Source organism: Lathyrus oleraceus, chromosome 6 (assembly GCF_024323335.1).
Source record: "Lathyrus oleraceus cultivar Zhongwan6 chromosome 6, CAAS_Psat_ZW6_1.0, whole genome shotgun sequence".
Lineage (NCBI taxonomy): Eukaryota > Viridiplantae > Streptophyta > Magnoliopsida > Fabales > Fabaceae > Lathyrus > Lathyrus oleraceus.
This window is the reverse complement of record NC_066584.1, coordinates 509650501-509669323: the sequence shown is the minus strand read 5'-3', so window position 1 is coordinate 509669323 and position 18823 is coordinate 509650501. Positions and strand designations below refer to the sequence as shown.

The 18823-nt window shown below is 38.9% G+C and overlaps 1 non-coding gene across 1 annotated transcript; it reads left to right on the top strand.

The window, feature by feature from the left end:
* Positions 1-10834: 10834 nt before the first annotated feature.
* LOC127099853 (small nucleolar RNA R71) lies at positions 10835-10941 on the top strand. The gene has a single exon (XR_007794320.1). It is a non-coding gene; the product is annotated as a small nucleolar RNA R71 (small nucleolar RNA).
* Positions 10942-18823: the final 7882 nt, after the last annotated feature.

Sequence of the window (18823 nt, the reverse complement as noted above, 5' to 3'; positions counted from 1 at the left end):
CGTAATTAGGGAATCAATTCTTTATTGGTTTCTTGGTTTTAAAATAAATCTTTTCAGTTGACGCTATTGATTAAAAGTTGTATCTCAAACTCTCGCTCTGTTGAATAAACTATGATTTTATATTAACGTAGCTGTCACTTATAGTTAAGTCAAAAACCATTTTTTGAAAACAATAGAATCCGTAGAAACTCTTTTTAAGAAAACACTAATCGTTTAAACACCCTTATCTCAAACTCTCGCTCTGTTGACTTAGGTTATATAATTAAATTCAAATGCTTAACTCTCGTCCTCACATTCAATCTTTAAAAATACTTTTTGAAAAAGATTAGAATTTAATTAACTCTAAAAATTGCTCTCGCCCTGATCTAGAATTAATGTCCAATTTACACTGTCCAGTCAAAACCTCAAACTCTCGCTCTATTGATTTTAACTTCTTTATGTCTTTTACTTTCGTACAAAAACTTTGTTATTAAACCTGTAAATTGAGACCGTAAAAAGAGTGATTTTAATTTTAAACTTAATTAAACCAACTTAGTTTTGATTCCTTCATTCCGTTTACTTTACATACCGATACCTAAATAATTTAGCCAGACATATTAAACAGACTTAAATAAATATCATGCATAAACAGATTCATCTCAGGCAAATAATATAAATAAACAGTAAAACAGGGCATATATAAATTCAAACAATAATTAAAGAACCTGAGAAATTTAATAGTAGTCTTGAACACTCCACCACAGGTCGGTTGGATCTGTTCTTGAATTCTTCAATCAGGCAGGAAAATAAAAATGAAGGAATAAAAAAACTAGATTCTAACGTAAGGTTAGATCCGATAAAAGGTACACAATAGTTTCCGGTGTAGAAACTATTGTGCGAAAAAGAATTAACTAAATGCTAAAAAGGAAAATAGAAATTTCAAGGGAAAACAATATAAAACTCGTACAAGTATTGCTGTAAAAATATGCTTAAGCTGCTGGAAAAGAAAAAATGCGAAAAAGCGAAAGCTGGAAAAAAAGCGTCGAACCGAGAGCTTTTCAAAAAGCTCTATTTATACTGATACTTCTTGCAACTGCTTCCAAGGGTTTTCCGTAAATATAGCCATTACGTTGTAAAAGGGTCAAGCGTGAAAGTAGCTTCAACGTGGTCTGTTGCGTTCCTGGTGCCACAAATATAGGGGAATGGTGTGACGTCCGTCACACCATGTGTGACGCTCGTCACAGGAGTGTGCAAGGCGTGACGCTCGTCACAGGCACAGCGCCTGTGCCTTTTGGGTTGGGCTTTGGCTTTTGATATTTGTTTCCAAAAACTTCTTTCTGCACCTCCTTTTCTTCCCTTTTTTACTTGTGCTTCAAATAAACTACCTGAGATAAATAGAAAGAAAATACCGCGTAATATCTGATAAAATGAAATAAATTGAAGTAAATAATAATATAATTCAATTAAATTGAGTCCTAGAATGTGATACTATTTCATGTTATCAAACTCCCCCATACTTAGATCTTTGCTTGTCCTCAAGCAAAATAGAGTATAGAACTTGTTTTAAAAAATTTAGCCAGATGAAATTTCAAAACACACATCAATTCGTACTAGGTTGCATGTAAACCTTGTTTAGAAGTAACTTGAGTTTAATCTCGACATCAACAACCACTGTCACAACCTCAGATAACCTCACCTTATGCAAACCAGTTCAAGTAATGCCATTATAGCTATCCTAGTTCCTTTACTCTTATTTCACCCGTTTTCATTCTAGCGAAATCACATTAAGCCCTTTATCTTTTCGCGCACATAGTGGAGTAACCGGTTAGTGATTCTGATCCCTTTTTAGCTAGAAGTTCTGGTACATAAGTCGGATAACTTCGTTATTCAGTCCATTGCAAATTGCGGGGGATCGGACCGTAGTCCGCCCTACCAAGTTCAGTACCAGATACCTGCTGAACCAACTCATAATGGATCTTTTATATTATGCTTTTGTATGATCTGCAACCTTTAGATTAAATGATCTGGTAAGGATCACCTAACTTAATTAGTGCATTTCCTGATATATATATTTTTTATGTTACTTTGGGAATCATTCACTTATATTCATCGGTTCTCCACGTAGTTTGCTATTAAGATGGTGCTGACTTCTCGTATAAACTACTCGGGGTTACTATAAAACTAAAAGTTCAAGGGATTGGTATAATAGGTACTTATCCTGATCTGACATGTTGAGGTTCTTAGAGCGTTGTTATGGTAATAATTTTTTTGTTCTGATTTCACTCAAGTTTTATAAAATAAGCGACCTTTATACTTATTGAGTGTGATGAATTTTTGTTATGGCTCATGAAAATTGAGGGGAATAGATAATAGAAGGTTTTCACATTTGGGACTTAACTTAAAATAAATTTATATTTGTGTTTTTTTTTATAAGGGAAATAACAATGAAAAGAAAGATACATACTTGAAAAGGAAAAAGGAGGATAGAAAGAACATGGTTTTCCCCCCCATACTTGAATGAAACATTGTCCTCAATGTTTGAAGGAAAAAAAATGAATTACAAAAAGAAAGGAAGAAAAAAAAAGAAAACTAAAGTTAATGTTGCCTTCCGCCTCTTGTTCTTGGGCCTGGTGATCGCTGACGTAAGTCTAAGTCGTCAAACCTGCTGAACAGTTCAGTGAACCGCTGATCGGTTACGGCATTCCTCTCTTCCTGTTGTTGTTGCATTTGGCGTATCATGTGCATCATTTCGAGATTCTGTGCTTGCATACCATCAATAGCATCCATGATGTCGTCATTGGTTGCAGGCCTTCTTCGTCGACGACGTCGGGAGGATGGGCCAGCTGCAGTATCGGAAGGGTTGAGCGGGACTGATTGTTGTGCAGGAGCATGATCACCTTGCTCCATTTCTTCGAACTCGTCTGTAGACGGGTTTGCATGTGAAGGCTCGGTGGCTTCGGGAGCATTCAGATCATAGAGGTGGCGGTTGGGATTGGTGACATCTGTTAGGGAAATGTTGGGGAGAACAACGCTTGGGACGGCCTGGTTATTCACCATAAGGTAATATTTTCCGCCTACTCTGTTCTTTATTAGGCGGCTGGACCGACAGTACTTGATATCCATAAATAGGGGAGGTAAAGATTCTAAAGTTTGGAGTCTATCCCCTAGGTTTAAGCCAAGTGATATGGTGGTGATTAATCCACCAATTACAAAAGGTTGACGGCCTCTAGCACATAAGGTGCGGATATGATGAAATAGGAAGGAGGCGGCGTTTACCTTAGCCTGCGGTTCGAAGACGCATTCGAGGAAGAATAGTTCCTTTGCGTTGACCTTGCTGTTGTTCGGTCTTCCAAAAACGGTGTTTTGTAGGATGCGGATAAAGTACCGGATAGTTGGGTTATGTATATGGGAAACAAGGAGCTCTTCCCAGTTGTTGGCATCTACACCGGATATTTTCTTAAAGAGGTCGAAAGCGGCAACTGTGCTCCAATTCAAGTTTGGAGGGATTCTGGGGTAGACTTGACCTTCTGTGGGGAATTGTAGCATGGTACTCAATTGGTTTTGGGTTAAGGAGTACTCGGTGTTGAACATACGGAAGGTTGCGGTACCGGTTAAGAATTCGTCCTCACTGGCGGGAGTGTTGTACGCGTATGAACTTAAGAATTCTAAGGTTAGGGAGGGGTAGGTGGGTTGATTATGCGTGCATAGAAAGGTTAGATCGGCAAGGCGGAGCATCCACTCGATACCTTGAAGTAATCCTAATTGTTGTAAACAAGTTGAATCAGGATACCTGGTAGAGACGACGCCTCGCTGTTGGAAACGCTCGAATTGCTCCTTTTGATAATTTTCATCTTCGGATCGGAAGATGATATTTCCAAAAATTTTGTTGCCCGCCATACTGATGAATGGTTTGAAAGAGGTAATTTGGGAAAGAAAAGAAATGTATTTGATATTAGAGAGTGGTTTTTGGTGAATGAAGGAGGGTTTGGTGGGTATTTATAGGAAAAGAATTTGGAAGTTGGAAAAGAGGTGGTTGAAAAGTGAATAAATGTGGGTTAATGTGAATAAATGGGGAAGGTAAAAAGGTGTAAGGGTGTAACGTTCGTCTCCAACGGCACTGTAACGTTCACCTAGTCAGAAAGGTGTTACGCTCGTCACAGGGGCGTGACGGGCGTAACAAGTACTTGGCCTGCCGTCCGTCATAGATTGTGTGACGCTCGTCACACAGTCTTTTTGGCATGGTTCAGCTAGCGTTCTTCATAATGATTTTGGTAAATTATTTTTACTATTTCGTTTTGCTTTGCTTCAGACTATTTTATTTTTCTATTTAATTTTCTCTTCCATGCCATTCTACTTTGCATAATAGTGCATAAATATATTGTTCTTTAATAAGTCATGTAGGCAGCAACAGTAGAGAGCATAATAGATATTACATAATAAAATAAATAAATAGCTTCAATAAAATAATCATAATGTAACATTGGAAGAGAAAAGAAAAAAAAAACAAAAATTGCGAAAGAGAAACAAATACGAACATGAATTTAAATAACATTAAATAATAAAACTAACTAAAACTAGATAACTAAGAAAAATAAATTATATCCATCTGCACGATCTCTGGCCGGAGGAGCAAAGGAGTTAACACGATTTAGCAACTCGTGAAACTGATTTGTCATACCGTTCATGTATCCTTGAACTTCGTGTCTCATGTTAGCGAACTTTTCTCTGAGGGCGTCTTGTTCTGACATCAAAGCTTCAATGGCGGTGTTATAATCAGTTCCGGGCATATGATGTCTAAGGTCGGGTATTGCTGATTCGTTGGTCTGAACAGGTTGAGGAGGAGGATCAATATCATAATAGCCAGAGGGTGTCTGAGGGTCAGATTCGGCATAAGGAATTTGGTCATCATAAATCTCATAGTCCTGGATGGATTCAGTGGATCTAGCAGGAGAGGGGGTTTCGTTCAGATTGTAGAGCCAGTTACTGCGGTTATGAACATTAGTCCTAGGATCGGGCATGGTAAATAGGCAAAGAACTTGGTTATCAATTATAAGCTCAAACTCATCAGATCCTAGGTTTGCTATAAACATAGTGTTGAAGAGGAAGGGTATACTCATAATAGTAATGCCACAAAAAGGGCTTAAGTCAAGCATAGGCTGATGTAATCCAGTAGCATTACCTATCATGGTTATCAAACCGCCTATTCGAATTGGTGCTCGCTCATCTTGGATAAGGTGGTCCAAATTTGCTAACATAAAAGTGGCACCGTTTACTGGACGGTTCTGGGAAGCACAAAATATGATGAAGAGTTCATCACGTGAAACTGTGGTACTGTTTGGCTTCTTCCCAAATAAGGTGTGGGTCAGGATCTTATGGAAATAGCGAAAGGTCGGGTTATGTATGTTTCCAGAGAGAAACTCATGTTCCTCGGGATCGTCATTTCCAGTCAAGTTACCCCAAAAGTGTTCAAGTTCTCTATATTCAAAAAGTTCTTGGCTCACTGTGAATGTGTCAAAGGATGTAGGGAAACCTAAAAGGTTGGTAAAATCTTGAATATTAAATTGGTACTCCATGTTAAACATTCTGAACTGGATAAAACCTCTACTTATTCCTTTTCCATGGCTGGGTAGATAGATCAGAGAACTAAGGAATTCTAGAGTCAGTCTCCGGTATGTGACAAATTGTCTACGGATAGGAGCGGTTTCCCACCCGATCTGATTCAGCAAATACAGGACACTTTGTCTTAGTCTGAGGGCAGTCATTGCCCAGTCATCAGCATACAGACTAGGTAGCATCTCTCTCGTGGCTAGTTCCTCAAACTTTTGTTTCTGAGTTGTTCCTCTGAATTTGATACCCATACGATCAATATGTCCCATCAGGTTAGTGTTAGCTAGAGAAAAGAAAAACAAGAGTTTTAGTCAGGATTTGGCCAAATGCTGAAAGAAGAAGTGAAAAGTTTTTAATAGATAAAAATAAGAATGAATACCAAATAAAAGTTAAAAGAATAATTAAGGAAGAAATAATAAAAATATAAATATTGGTGGGTTGTCTCCCACTAAGCGCTTTGTTTAATGTCGCAAGCTCGACACAAAAACTATCAATTATAATCTATAAGTTCTTGAGGCATTTCGTCTAAGTGCAAGACTTGCGAATCTTCAGTGTTTTCTGCATAGTGATAATGTTTTAGACGTTGCCCGTTTACGGTAAATGGTTCCATAGATTTGCCTTTAATTTCTACTGCTCCACTGGGAAAAACATTGGTGATTTGAAAAGGACCTGACCATCTAGATCGTAGTTTTCCCGGGAATAACTTTAGCCTGGAGTTAAATAAAAGGACTGCATCGCCTTGTTTGAAGATTTTCCTTGATATGCGCTTGTCATGCCATTGTTTTGTTCTTTCTTTGTAGATTCTGGAATTTTCGTAAGCGTCTCTTCTGAGTTCCTCTAATTCGCTTATATCAAGGATTCTCTTTTCACCGACGGCTTTATAGTTTAAATTTAGATTTTTTATGGCCCAATAGGCTTTATGTTCTAATTCTACCGGGAGGTGACAGGATTTTCCATAAATTAGCTTAAATGGGGTTGTCCCTATGGGAGTTTTGTAAGCAGTTCGGTAAGCCCATAAAGCTTCTGGTAATTTTAATGACCAGTCTTTCCTTGAAGTGGCGACTGTTTTTTCTAATATTTGTTTAATCTCTCTGTTAGACACTTCTACTTGCCCACTGGTTTGCGGGTGGTAAGGTGTCGCTACTCTATGTCTTACGCCATACTTAAGCAGTAGTTTTTCGAGTACCTTGGATATGAAATGCGATCCACCATCACTGACTACTATTCTTGGGACATCAAATCTTGGAAATATTATATTCTTAAAGAGTCTAGTTACTACTCGTGTGTCGTTTGTTGGAGAAGTTATAGCTTCAATCCATTTCGATACGTAGTCAACTGCCACGAGTATGTATTTGTTACCGATAGAGGATGGAAAAGGTCCCATGAAGTCTATTCCCCACACGTCGAAAATCTCTACTTCCAAAACGCCCTTTTATGGCATCTCGTCACGTCTAGATATGTTTCCTGTGCGTTGACATCTGTCACATTTCTTAATAGCTGCATGTACATCCTTCCATATATTTGGCCAATAGAAACCGGCTTGTAGGATTTTAGAGCAGGTCTTGGATGTACTTGCGTGTCCACCATAAGGAGCGGAGTGACAGTGTTGTATTATATTTTCTACCTCTTCTTCGGGTATACACCGACGGAAAATACCATCGGGGCCTCTTTTTAAAAGTAAGGGGTCATCCCAGTAATAATGTTTTATGTCATAGAAGAATCATTTCTTCTGTTGGTAGGATAAGGTAGGTGGAACTATTCCGGCAGCTAAATAATTGACGAGGTCAGCGTACCACGGTGTAACAGATATAGCTAAAGTGGTTTCTACCTGTTTATCAGCGTTATTTTCTTCTAAAGTAGCTATAAGCTTATCGTACGAGAAATCGTCGTTAATTGATGTTCTTTCCGGTTCAAGGTTCTCAAGTCTAGAGAGGTGATCCGCTACTACGTTTTCAATTCCTTTCTTGTCTTTGATTTCCAAATCGAACTCTTGTAGCAACAGGATCCACCTTAGGAGTCTAGGTTTAGCATCCTTTTTGGTTAAGAGGTATTTGATAGCAGCGTGGTCAGCGTAGATGATTATTTTGGCTCCGACCAAGTAAGAACGAAATTTATCTAGCGCAAACACTACTGCTAGAAGTTCTTTCTCGGTTGTGGCGTAATTCATTTGTGCTTCATCTAGAGTTCTACTTGCGTAATATATAACGTGAAGCTTTTTATCTTTTCGTTGTCCTAAAACAGCACCTACAGCGTAATCACTAGCATCACACATTATTTCGAATGGTTCGTTCCAATCTGGTGTCTGCATTATGGGCGCGGAGATCAGTGCTTGTTTAAGCGTTTGGAATGCTTCTAAACATTTATTGTCGAATATGAATTCAGCATCTTTCATTAATAACCCGGTCAAAGGTTTAGTTATTTTGGAGAAGTCTTTAATGAATCGTCGGTAAAAACCGACATGTCCTAAGAAGCTTCGTACTTCTCTCACAGTTTTCGGGGGTTGAAGGTTTTCGATTACCTCTATTTTAGCTTTGTCTACTTCAATTCCTCTGTTCGAGATGATGTGTCCTAAAACAATTCCTTCTTGTACCATAAAGTGACATTTTTCCCAATTAAGTACTAGGTTTACTTTTACACATCGCTCTAGAGCTCTCTCTAGGTTTTCAAGGCATTCTTCAAAGCTTTGTCCGCATACGGAAAAGTCATCCATAAATACTTCCATGATGTTTTCTAGAAAATCGGCGAATATTGCCATCATGCACCTTTGGAAAGTTGCAGGAGCATTACACAAGCCAAACGGCATTCGTCTATAAGCGAAGGTACCAAAAGGGCACGTGAATGTTGTCTTTTCTTGGTCATCAAGATGAATTGGTATTTGAAAGAAACCTGAGTAACCGTCTAGATAGCAGAAATGTGAATGTTTTGCTAGTCGTTCTAACATCTGGTCAATAAATGGTAAAGGGAAATGATCTTTTCGGGTTGCTTTGTTTAGTTTCCTATAGTCAATGCACATTCTCCATCCCGATTCGATTCGTTTGGTTATAGTTTCTCCTTTTTCATTTTCAATGATCGTTATACCTCCTTTCATTGGTACTACGTGTACAGGACTAACCCATTTGCTATCAGATATAGGATATATGATACCTGCCTCTAATAACTTGGTTATTTCCTTCTTCACTACCTCACTCAGGATCGGGTTTAGTCTCCTCTGGTGTTCCCTAGAAGTTTTACAATCTTCTTCTAGCATGATGCGGTGCATACAAATAGAGGGACTTATTCCTTTAAGATCGATGATGTTGTAACCTAGTGCGGTTGGATATTTTCTTAAGATATGTAGGAGTTTTTCTGTTTCGAGTCTTCCTAGGTCAGTATTAACTATCACTGGTCATTCAAGCTCTAAGTCTAGGAATTCATATCTCAGATTCTTGGGAAGTGTTTTCAGGTCTAAGGTTGGTTTCTTAAGGCATTGCGTAGGGTCCGGTGTTATTGCTAAACATTGGTTAAGTTTGTCTTCTACAAGATAGTCAGATGATTTGTCATTTTCTAACTCCGTTTCTTTTATGCATTCATCGATGATATCCATGAAGTAACATGTATCTTCTATTGCAGGTGCTTTCAAAAATTGGGAAAGAATGAACTCAATTTTCTCTTCTCCTACTTCAAAAGTGAGTCGTCCTCGTTTTACATCTATGATTGCACCGGCAGTTGCTAAGAACGGTCTTCCCAGTATAATGGGTGTAACTTCATCTTCTCTAATATCCATAATTATAAAATCGGTTGGAATGTAGAATTGACCTATACGCACTGGAACGTTTTCAAGAATTCCTACAGGATATTTGACGGAACAATCTGCTAGTTGCACAAACATTTTAGTTGGTCTTAATTCTCCCATTTCAAGTCTCTTGCATATGGATAAAGGCATAACACTAATACCGGCTCCTAAATCGCATAAGGCTTTGTCAATGACAAATTTTCCTATGTGACAGGGTATAGAGAAACTACCTGGGTCTTTAAGTTTAGGAGGCATATTTTGGATTATAGCGCTACATTCAGCATGAGTGTAACGGTTTCGCTATCTTCAAGTTTCCTTTTATTAGAAAGAATTTCTTTTAAAAACTTGGCATATGAGGGCATCTGCGTAATAGCTTCTGTAAACGGAATTGTGACGTTTAATTGTTTTAGTAGGTCGACAAATTTTTTGAATTGGCCTGCGTCTTTGGTTTTAGTAAGCCTTTGAGGGTAAGGGATAGGTGGTTTATAAGGTGGTGGAGGTACATAAGGTTCCTTCTTTTCTACGGTTTCCTTATTACTCTCTTCCTTTTCCTTAGGTTCACTTTCCTTCTCAGTTGACTTTTTAGAGTTTTGGTTTTCTATCCTTGGGTCAGACGGTCCTTCCACTTCCGTTCCACTTCTCAGTATAATTGCATGAGCGTGGCTTCTTGGGTTAGGTTGGGGTTGGCCAGGAAATGTACCAGTTGGGGCAGCAGTAGGTGCTTGTTGTTGAGCTACTTGTGAAATTTGCGTTTCCAGCATTTTGTTATGAGTAGCCAGGGCATCTACTTTACTTGCTAGTTGTTTAATTTGTTCGCCAGTGTGTACATTCTGGTTTAAGAAATCTTTATTGGTTTGCTGTTGAGAAGCTATAAAGTTTTCCATCATGATTCCCAAGTTGGATTTCCTAGGGGCGTTATTGTTAGGTGTAGATGGAATCGGCTTCTGATATCCCGGAGGTATAGCTGGGGCTTGATTTGGAGATTGTCCAGGTGTGTATAAAGCATTATTACTCTTATATGAAAAATTGGGATGATTCTTCCAATTTGAGTTATAGGTGTGCGAGTAGGGGCTTCCTTGAGCATAGTTTACTTGCTCCGCTTGGATTCCTGTTAGGAGTTGACAATCTGCAGGAGTGTGACCTTGGATTCCACAGACTTCGCAATTCTGAGTTATGGCAACTACGGTGGCTGGAGGTGATACATTTAAACTTTCAATTTTCTGGACCAGAGCATCCACTTTTGCATTAACATGATCAAGGTTACTTATCTCGTACATGCCAGTTTTCGTTTGAGGTTTTTCTACCATTGTTCGTTCGCTTCCCCAGTGATAGTGGTTTTGAGCCATGCTTTCGATAAGTTGGTAAGCGTCAGCATAAGGTTTGTTCATTAGTGCACCACCTGCGGCGGCATCTATTGTTAACCTCGTGTTGTATAAAAGACCATTATATAAGGTATGAATTACTAACCAGTCCTCTAAACCATGGTGTGGACAAAGTCTCATCATGTCTTTGTATCTTTCCCATGCTTCGAAAAGAGACTCGTTATCTTTCTGTTTAAATCCATTTATCTGGGCTCTTAACATAGCTGTTTTGCTTGGCGGAAAGTATCGAGCAAGAAAAACTTTCTTCAACTCGTTCCATGTGGTGACTGAGTTGGAAGGAAGAGATTGAAGCCATCTTCTAGCGCTATCTCTTAATGAGAAAGGAAAAAGACGAAGTCGAATTGCCTCTGGAGTGACACCATTAGCTTTAACAGTATCAGCATATTGGACAAATACGGATAAATGAAGGTTAGGATCCTCGGTAAGATTTCCAGAGAATTGGTTCTGTTGCACTGCCTGCAACAGTGAAGGTTTGAGTTCAAAGTTGTTTGCTTCGATTGCGGGTGGAGCAATACTTGAATGCGGTTCATCTTGCGATGGAGCGGCGTAATCTCTAAGAGCACGAGCTGGTTCTTCCATCTCGGGTATCGAAGGGAAAATATTTTTGAAATCAGGAAGTTCAACAGGAGGGAGATTGTTTGCAGCACGATATTCCCGAATTCGTCGTAAGACTCGGAGATATAGTTCGATATCGTTGATTCGTAAGTAGAATGGCTCGCCTTGTGAGCGAGTGCGTGGCATACAAATCAACGAAAGAAAGAAAAGAAAAGAAAAAGCCTTAGTCTCTACAGCGTAACAGAAGAGTTACGATATCGACTAAATAAAAGTCCCCGGCAACGGCGCCAAAAACTTGATCGCGACTTTATGAGTCGAATTTGGGGTACAAACTGCAAGTGCACAGTTCTATCGCGTAGTTTTAAAAGATATCGATCCCACAGGGACTTATGAATCGATATACCGTTATCTAAGGTTACTTCGTAAAGCTAAGGCAGGTAATACTTTGATTGTCTGGAGGAAAAGCTAAAACTAAAATAAGATCTAAAATAAATATCAATTAAACGGATATCGGTATGCAGTTCGTCGTAATTAGGGAATCAATTCTTTATTGGTTTCTTGGTTTTAAAATAAATCTTTTCAGTTGACGCTATTGATTAAAAGTTTTATCTCAAACTCTCGCTCTGTTGAATAAACTATGATTTTATATTAACGTAGTTGTCACTTATAGTTAAGTCAAAAACCACTTTTTGAAAACAATAGAATCCGTAGAAACTCTTTTTAAGAAAACACTAATCGTTTAAACACTCTTATCTCAAACTCTCGCTCTGTTGACTTAGGTTATATAATTAAATTCAAATGCTTAACTCTCGTCCTCACATTCAATCTTTAAAAATACTTTTTGAAAAAGATTAGAATTTAATTAACTCTAAAAATTGCTCTCGCCCTGATCTAGAATTAATGTCCAATTTACACTGTCCAGTCAAAACCTCAAACTCTCGCTCTATTGATTTTAACTTTTTTATGTCTTTTACTTTCGTACAAAAACTTTGTTATTAAACCTGTAAATTGAGACCGTAAAAAGAGTGATTTTAATTTTAAACTTAATTAAACCAACTTAGTTTTGATTCCTTCATTCCGCTTACTTTACATACCGATACCTAAATAATTTAGCCAAACATATTAAACAGACTTAAATAAATATCATGCATAAACAGATTCATCTCAGGCAAATAATATAAATAAACAGTAAAACAGGGCATATATAAATTCAAACAATAATTAAAGAACCTGAGAAATTTAATAGCAGTCTTGAACACTCCACCACAGGTCGGTTGGATCTGTTCTTGAATTCTTCAATCAGGCAGGAAAATAAAAACGAAGGAATAAAAAAACTAGATTCTAACGTAAGGTTAGATCCGGTAAAAGGTACACAATAGTTTCCGGTGTAGAAACTATTGTGCGAAAAAGAATTAACTAAATGCTAAAAAGGAAAATAGAAATTTCAAGGGAAAACAATATAAAACTCGTACAAGTATTGCTGTAAAAATATGCTTAAGCTGCTGGAAAAGAAAAAATGCGAAAAAGCGAAAGCTGGAAAAAAAGCGTCGAACCGAGAGCTTTTCAAAAAGATCTATTTATACTGATACTTCTTGCAACTGCTTCCAAGGGTTTTCCGTAAATATAGCCATTACGTTGTAAAAGGGTCAAGCGTGAAAGTAGCTTCAACGTGGTCTGTTGCGTTCCTGGTGCCACAAATATAGGGGAATGGTGTGACGTCCGTCACACCATGTGTGACGCTCGTCACAGGAGTGTGCAAGGCGTGACGCTCGTCACAGGCACAGCGCCTGTGCCTTTTGGGTTGGGCTTTGGCTTTTGATATTTGTTTCCAAAAACTTCTTTCTGCACCTCCTTTTCTTCCCTTTTTTACTTGTGCTTCAAATAAACTACCTGAGATAAATAGAAAGAAAATACCGCGTAATATCTGATAAAATGAAATAAATTGAAGTAAATAATAATATAATTCAATTAAATTGAGTCCTAGAATGTGATACTATTTCATGTTATCAGTCATCCATTTAAAAATACCTTAATTATTATCAACTCCTTTCTATAATTAAGGATGAAAAAGAAAGTGGTCTAGAGTCTTCTATTCCCTTTCCCGACTGTTAGGATACGAGTTGTCTTACTCGAATATCCGAGTAATCGTCATCCAAAAAAATGTCTCAACACATCAAATATATATTGTCCGCGCCCCCCGTGCGATCAAAACATCTTAACCAATCAAAACATCCAACATATTAATTCAACTTGTCACCTCCGTGTGATCAAAACTCTTTTCAAAAGAACACTATTTAATCCTTTCTGATGCGCACAACAAACTAATGCTTAAGCCTCCGCCGAGAGTAGACAAGCCAACGTTTAGCCTTTAGGATGCGATCTAAACAGTTGTTCATTAAAAAACACCAACCAACCGTAGTTCCCTGAACTACGAATGCTCTGATTTCCTTATTACACCATAATGATACGTAGGCAGGAGATGACTGTATCTTCGCGAGCACACTAATAAAAAACCTCCCCTTTCCCCTTTTATGAGGTTCTCATCAATTTCTATTTTTATAACCCAAAGATAACAAACAAACATAAATTAACACTCGAAACACAAATTAGAACTAAAAGGTTCTCGTTGAGTACAACAGATGTAAGGGGTGCTAATACCTTCTCCTTACGTAATCCACTCCCGAACTCGAATATGGTTGTGATGACCATTTGGCTGCAGAGTGCCGGTTGAAGACTGTAACTTGTTTCAACTGTGGAGAGGTGGGTCATATCAGTCCACAGTGTCCTAAGCCGAAGAAGGAGAATCAGTCAGGAGGCAAGGTCTTTGCCTTATCGGGTTCTGAGACTTCTGCAGATGATCGTTTGATCAGAGGTACGTGTTATATTAATGGCTTTCCTCTTGTAGCTATTATTGACACCGGTGCTACTCATTCCTTTATATCTTTGGATTGTGCTGTGAAACTTAAGTTAGAGATATCTGAGATGTATGGTAGTATGGTGATTGATACTCCTGCAAAGGGTTCAGTGACTACTACTTCAGTTTGGTTGAGTTGTCCTTTGAGTATTTTTGGTAGAGATTTTGGGATAGACCTTGTGTGTCTTCCACTAGTGCAGATTCACGTTATCTTGGGTATGAACTGGTTGGTGTTTAACCGGGTTTCCATCAACTGTTTTGATAAGACTGTAATATTTCCTGAGGTTGAGGTAGGAGAGAGTGTGGTTCTATCAGCGAGGCAGGTGAATGAGGCAGTAGCGGATGGGGCAGAGTTGTTTATGCTGTTAGCGACTTTAGAGGCTAAAGATAAACTGGTGATTTGCGATCTAGCCGTGGTGTGTGATTTTCCTGATGTGTTTCCGGAAGAAGTGAATGAATTATCGCCAGAACGTGAAGTTGAGTTCTCGATTGATTTGGTACCTGGTACTAGGCCGATATCGATGGCTCCGTACCGTATGTCTGCTGTTGAGTTAACTGAGTTGAAGAGTCAGTTGGAAGATCTGTTGGATAAGAAATTTATTCGTCCGAGTGTGTCCCCGTGGGGTGCACCAGTGTTGTTGGTTAAGAAGAAAGAAGGTACTATGAGGTTGTGTGTGGACTACAGGCAACTGAATAAAGTGACGATCAAGAATCGGTATCCTTTGCCGAGGATTGATGATTTGATGGATCAATTGGTTGGTGCGAGTGTGTTCAGCAAGATAGATTTGAGATCTGGGTATCATCAGATACGTGTGAAGACTGAGGATATTCAGAAGACTGCTTTCAGAACAAGGTATGGACATTATGAGTATTCTGTAATGCCTTTTGGTGTGACTAATGCGCCTGGAGTGTTTATGGAGTATATGAATAGGATTTTCCATCCGTACCTAGACAAGTTTGTTGTGGTGTTTATTGACGATATTTTGGTGTATTTGAAATCTGAAGAAGAGCATGCTGAGCATTTGAGAGTGGTTTTAGAAGTTCTACGAGAAAAGAAGTTATTTGCTAAACTATCCAAGTGTGAATTTTGGTTAGAAGAGGTTAGTTTTCTTGGTCATGTGATTTCAAGAGGTGGTATTGCTGTTGATCCTTCTAAGATAGAAGCGGTGTCTAAGTGGGAAGCTCCGAAGTCTGTTGCTGAGATTCGAAGTTTCCTTGGTTTGGCTGGTTATTATAGGAAGTTCATTGAGGGATTTTCTAAGTTGGCGTTACCGTTGACGATGTTGACTAGAAAGGGGCAGGCGTTTGTTTGGGACTCAAAATGTGAAGAAGGTTTCCAAGAGTTAAAGGGAAGGTTGACTACTGCTCCTATTCTGATATTACCGAGTCCGTCGGAATCATTTGAAGTTTACTGTGATGCTTCATTGTTGGGTTTGGGTGGTGTGTTGATGCAGAATAAGCAGGTTATAGCTTATGCTTCGAGACAACTGAGGGTTCATGAGAGGAACTATCCGACGCACGATTTAGAGTTGGCAGCTGTGGTATTTGTTCTGAAGTTGTGGAGGCATTACTTGTACGGGTCAAGATTTGAGGTTTTCAGTGATCATAAAAGTTTAAAGTATCTGTTTGATCAGAAAGAGCTGAATATGAGACAGAGGAGATGGTTAGAATTTCTGAAGGATTATGACTTTGGTTTGAATTACCATCCGGGTAAAGCAAACGTGGTGGCTGATGCATTGAGTCGGAAATCATTACATATGTCTATGTTAATGGTTAAGGAATTGGATTTAATTGAGCAGTTTAGAGACTTGAGTTTGGTGTGTGAGAGTACTCACAATAGTGTTAAATTGGGAATGTTGAAATTAACGAGTGGTATTCTGGATGAGATTAGAGAGGGTCAGAAATCCGATGTGCTTTTGGTTGATAAGTTAACTTTAGTGAATCAAGGTCAAGGTGGTGAATTCAGAGTTGATGAGAATGGTGTTTTGAAATTTGGTAATCGGGTGTGTATTCCGGATGTTACCGAACTTAAGAAGAGTATTCTTGAAGAAGGACATCGTAGTGGCCTGAGTATTCATCCTGGAGCTACGAAGATGCATCATGATTTGAAAAAGTTATTTTGGTGGCCGGGAATGAAAAGAGAAATTGCAAGTTTTGTTTATTCCTGTTTGACTTGTCAGAAGTCGAAGATTGAGCATCAGAAGCCGTCTGGGCTAATGCAACCGTTGGCTATTCCAGAGTGGAAGTGGGATAGTATCAGTATGGATTTTGTTTCTGGTTTACCGAGGACAATTAAGAATTTTGAAGCTATTTGGGTGATTGTTGACAGATTGACAAAATCGGCTCATTTCATTCCGATCAGAATGGATTATCCGTTAGAGAGATTAGCCGAGTTGTATATTGAGAAAATTGTAAGTTTGCATGGTATTCCGTCGAGCATTGTTTCGGACAGAGATCCTAGATTTACATCGAAGTTCTGGGAAGGTTTGCAGAGGGCTTTGGGAACTAAGCTGAGATTGAGTTCTGCATATCATCCGCAGACCGATGGTCAGACTGAGAGGACGATTCAGTCACTAGAGGATCTTTTGAGAGCTTGTGTTTTGGAAAAGGGAGGTGCTTGGGATTGTTATTTGCCTTTGATTGAGTTTACCTACAACAATAGTTTTCATTCGAGCATTGGTATGGCACCGTTTGAAGCTTTGTATGGTAGGAGATGTCGGACACCTTTATGTTGGTATGAGTCCGGTGAGAGTGCTGTGGTTGGACCGGAGATTGTTCAACAAACTACGGAAAAGATTAAGATGATTCAGGAGAAGATGAGAATTGCTCAGAGTCGTCAGAAGAGTTATCATGACAGGAGGAGGAAGTCACTTGAGTTCCAAGAGGGAGATCATGTGTTTCTTCGTGTTACTCCGATAACTGGTGTTGGGCGAGCTTTGAAGTCGAAAAAGTTGACACCTCGATTTATTGGTCCTTATCAGATTTTGGAGAGGATAGGGGAAGTAGCCTATCGTATCGCTTTACCGCCGTCACTTGCGAATTTGCATGAGGTTTTTCATGTGTCTCAGTTGAGGAGGTACATTCATGATCCGTCGCATGTAGTCCAAGTAGATGATGTACAGGTGAGAGATAACCTGACTGTTGAAACATCACCTATGAGGATCGAGGATCGAGAGTTGAAGCAGTTGCGGGGTAAAGAGATTGCCTTGGTGAAGGTAGCTTGGGGAGGACCAGCAGGTGGCAATGTGACTTGGGAACTTGAGAGTCAGATGAAAGAGTCTTATCCGGAGTTATTCGCTTGAGGTATGTTTTCGAGGACGAAAACTCTTTTAGTGGGGGAGAGTTGTAACACCCCAATAAAATAAAATAATTATTTAAATTGAGTTAATAGTATATTATTAATTTAATTAAATAATTGGATTATTATTATTATTATTGGAATAATAATTATTGGAAAATATATAAGTTGGAATAAGAAAAAGAGTCTCATTTGGAAAAGAAAGTTTTTCACGTGAAACAGAGAAGCGATTGAGAAAGTGGAGAAAGGGCAAGAGGAAGAGCTAGAGAGCAAGGGTTGGAGAACGGAAAAGTTGGAAGCTCAAAGTTGCCGGATTAACTCAGGTAAGGGGGGTTTATCGTCGTTTAATGGGGATTATGGGTTAGCATGTAATGGGTAGTGATAAACCGTTGAATTGACCCTAATTGGGATTTGTTGAATGCTGAATAATTGTGTTGGATAAATTGTGTTGAAAATGAAATTGAATCCGTAATTGTGTGAGTCGTGTTTTCCCGAACGTATAGTTTTCTACGGAATTGGAATCGGAGGTCCGGAAGTCCTCTAACGGCGGAAAATGCGGAGAATTCTGCATTCTGCTTTGTGTTAGCGCAGGAACTGCTGTTTTGTCTGCGTTAACCGGTTAACCCAGGGTGTTAACCGGTTAACACTGTTACGAATTGAGAATTAGTGTTGTTTTGCCTGCGTTAACCGGTTAACCCAGGGCGTTAACCGGTTAACGCTGATAAGTTTTAGGCAGTAAGCGTGTTTTGCCTGCGTTAACCGGTTAACCCAGGGCGTTAACCGGTTAACACTGTTGCAGTATGGAAAAATTGTTAATTTACATGTGGTGTGCCTAATTGGTGGTTGCCTATATCAGTGTGTGATATAGTAGGGATTATTTCCCGCTGTTTCGAGCAGTATAGGTATTAGTAGAGTGTGCTAATACTGTGTTCCATTATTTGAGATGATATGATGTTTTGACAAATGTGTTGATGATGTATGATGATATGCATAATGTTGTGAATGTATATATTATGCATGTATTTGTGAATGGGCTGTTGTATGGCTTAGAGTGTGAGCATGTGTCCATTGTGGATTGTTGTTGATATTGCATTGCTAGATGATTAGCGTGCATAGCATAGCCTTGGGGCTGTAGCTAATTCCCATGGTGAGGAATTAGTGAGTGAATCATTGTGGATTTGTTGTTGATGTTTGCATGCTAGATGATTAGTGTGCATAGCATAGCCTTTGGGGCTGTAGCTAATTCCCATGGTGAGGAATTAGTGAGTGAGTCATTAGGTCTCAAATGAGTGGGACTAGTGAGCTTAGTAGCCGTA